The sequence below is a fragment of the Dromiciops gliroides genome, chromosome 4, assembly GCF_019393635.1.
Source record: "Dromiciops gliroides isolate mDroGli1 chromosome 4, mDroGli1.pri, whole genome shotgun sequence".
Classification (NCBI taxonomy): domain Eukaryota; kingdom Metazoa; phylum Chordata; class Mammalia; order Microbiotheria; family Microbiotheriidae; genus Dromiciops; species Dromiciops gliroides.
Genome location: NC_057864.1, coordinates 397242950 through 397246604, shown reverse-complemented (window position 1 = coordinate 397246604; position 3655 = coordinate 397242950). Strand labels below are relative to the sequence as shown.

Sequence of the window (3655 nt, the reverse complement as noted above, 5' to 3'; positions counted from 1 at the left end):
CAAGTCATTTAACTTTGCCTCCGTTTTTTCATCTGTCAAATGAGCTAGAGAAGGAAATGGAAAACCACTCCAGTATATTTTCCAAGGAAACCCCAAATGGGGTCATAAATAATGGGACATAACTAATTGACCAAACAAGAGATCACTTTAACTTGTACAGGGGAGGAAGAAAATAGATCATTTTATTTGGAGACATTGATAGCTGAGTGGGTCCTTAAAAGAATGGAGGATTTTAACAGGCAGAGATGGGGGTAGGGGGGTTCATTCCTGGTTTGGGGTTTGACATTAGCAAAAAACATCAATACAGAAGAGAAGGATGAGAATGGGAGATATTAAGTAGCCCTCTTTGGATAGAATATCCTCCAGGATAAACTGATCACCTGAAATCTCATCACCATGCAGATTGACTTAGTTTTTGTTATTCAATATCTTCTCAACTCCCTAAGTTACTTCTCCCTTCTGATAGGAGGGCTGGAGGTTAGAGCAATAAATCTCTTCCTGAACCTTCCTTTAAAGTGGGCTCAGAACTTTGCAAGTAACTCTCCATTTACCCTTAGTTATCATTCCATGGAACATCACGCCCCTGGGCTGTATGCTCCCTTGTACCTCCCCAACTTTCAGTTTCTTTTTGTGTGTTTTCTTCTCACATTAGATTATAAGCTTTTTTTTTCCCTGATGCTTTTTTCATTATCACAGAACATGCCACATGTATTGTGTGCAAAGAGGAAATGAGAGGATGAGGGAAGGGAGCCAAAGAGGGGAAGCCTGAACAATTGTCTTCTTCTCTTTCTTCTTGTCCTTTTCATTCATTGCTAGGATCATCATAAGTTTCTGGGAGAGGGTGACAAAACCTGGAAGAGGTCAACACAGTGCCAGATGTAATCCTTATATCCATTATCAGTTTTTTCAATTATGAGTTGAGTATCAAAAAGGACAAAGCCACACATGACAACCCGTCCAACATACAGATTAGCCTGGAAGAGCCAAAAAGATCCAAAGAAGAGGTTCCCAAGGGAGGAAAATAGCATCAGGCTCATGGCTGACATCAAGATACCTCCTAGGAAGAGTTAGCTGGGATGCCTAGCATAGAGTACGTTCAAGCAGCTGAAAATCATTGCTGTGCCAAGGAAGGAGGTGGAAATGATGCTGGGGTTGATGGCAATGCATAATTCCAGGGCAGGACCCAAAACAACTCCTGTAAGGAAAGCAAATCCAGCCAGAAGGCCCAATCTCTTCAGTTCAGTTTCATGACTGTGTGGTGTTGCCATCAGCCATATCATCAATCCCAAAGAACCCAAGGCTGAGAGCAAGCCAGCCTGAATGAAATGGGTAACCATATGGTCATAGGCACCTGCAGCTGCCACAAATATACAGAGTGCAAAACTAGCATAGACCTTCTTCAGGTGCTGCTGTGGAAGGTGTGATGTAGGAAAATTTTAAGAGCATATACAATAATTCCAAACCATACCCAGAGTATAATGACATATAAATAATAAATGAATGTAAATAGCTGATTATATTAGGCATTATTATATAATCTTCTTTTAGCAAGTAAACCACATCATCTTATACATGAACTCTCTAGTATAACAGTAGCAGATACTTAAAGTGGTGATCAATTTATCAAAAAGAAATAAGACTTCAATTAGCAAGATTCAATATTCAATGTTTTCAGTGAGGTATCAAGCAATAGGGTTCAGTAACCCTTTTTGGTCTATTTTAGTTAAACAGAATACCATAAAAGAGAAAAGAGAAGAAAAAAATAAAATAAAATAAAACTCATTAGAACTCATGGTTCTCTCAAAAAGAAAGAGTTAAAAAAAAAGAATTCTGGTAACTTCTGAGGCCCAATGGCCTCACCCATAGCATATACTTAAAATGTCATTGAAAAGTCACTTAGTATTACAAAATCAGGTTTTAAAGAAAAGCAAAAGAAACAAAAGTAAAAAAAAAACAACAAAGCAAAACCAAAAACCAAAAATAAAAAGCAAAAGATTCACTAAGCACCCTTTTGTTCTCTTAAAGAACTTAAAGGTGTGGTGAATTCCAGGTCTTTTCAGTGCCTTTCAAAAGTCAAAACAAAACAAAACAAAACAGTTCATATAAAGTCTCTGAGTTCTCTTGTCTTCTTGAAGTGGTAAGATGTCATCAGGAGGAAACTGGATTCTGGTCTGGAAAACTGGATTCTGGACTCTGGTCTGGATTCTGGTCTGAAAAAACTGGATTCTGGACTCTGGTCTGGAAAGCTGAATTCTCTTCTTTAACTGTTTGAATTGCTGCATTTTTACTAAACCTTAGCATAGCATTGTCAATGATCAAATTAATTCCATTACATTCCCTCCTTTATATCCTTAGACTTCTAATAGAGGGTTGAGGTAGTTATGCAATCAGTAACACTTTTTACCACAGCATCAAAGTTGATCTTCTGATCAAACATGTTCATGGTGCTGGAGTCTGTAAGACACAGCCTTCACTCTGCTCTGCCACTTACACCACCCAAGAGATTATAAGCTTCTTGAGGGTGGAGACTGTATTTTTCCCATCCATATGCCTAGAGCTTAGTGCAATGAATTCCATATAGTAGGTGCTTAGTAAATGTTTGTTGAATTAAATAGAATTGAAGAATAATATGCAAAAAAAAAATTCAAAAGGTAAATTGGAACCCGTGTGGAGGGTTTTAAATGCTAGAATCAAAAGTTTCTACTGTGCTAAATAAGCAATAGTGAATGACTAAAAGTTTGTGAGTAAAGGAGTGACATGTTCAGAGTAGTAATTTAATGGTGAAATGATGGATTGGCACTCTCCAACTCTCTTGTGAGAAATGTGAAACTTGACTAAGTAACCTGAGAAAACAGCAGGTAAAAGCCTCTTCACTATTTGATACAGAGTTCATGTGGATTCTTCCAGATTGCAGAGGAAAGCAGAATAATTTTTTTCAAAGGACAAGAGAGTAGAAAATAAGAAACCCTGCTATCTTCAGTCTTCTTCAGTATGGCTACCATCATGAGGAGCTAGAACAGTTTGAGGTTGGCCAATGAAGACTTGGGTAGATGAACAGTTTTTATAAATTTAGGTGCAAGGTTGAATTCTATTTTTAATTTGTGATAGCAGCTTGAAATGGTCAAAGGTTTTTTATTTATTTTTTAAAGTTTTTATTTTTAAATGTTTTTTTAACTCTATTATGCACTTGGGAAAAATAAAACATGAAAATTTTCATGATATAATATATTTCTAATATGATATATTGTAGAACAATTGTTAATCATGAAGTGTACTTCCTCACCAGTAGTTCCCTATACAACTGAAATCACAGGATTGACATATACTGCTAACAAAATTTAGCAGATAGACTAGAAAATAAATAAATAAATAATTAGATATTTGCAATAGTAGCTACCAAGATATACCCTGGAACAATATAAATCTAAATATGAATCTTTGTAGAAATATAGAAGGAAATAAATAACTGAAGAAGTATTAATTGTTCATGGATAGGTTAAACCAATATAATAAAAATGATAGTTATACCTAAATTTATTTGTTTGGTGCTATACCAAAGTACTAAAAGAATATTTTATAGAACTAGAAAAATAATGAAATTCATCTGGAGGAACAAAAGGTCAAGAAGATCAAGGGTAATAATGGGGGAAAGAAG

At 35.8% G+C, this 3655-nt stretch overlaps 1 pseudogene; it reads right to left on the bottom strand.

Annotated features, from left to right (window-relative positions):
• Positions 1–690: 690 nt before the first annotated feature.
• LOC122755163 lies at positions 691–2452 on the bottom strand (annotated as a pseudogene).
• Between the last annotated feature and the right edge of the window lie 1203 nt (positions 2453–3655).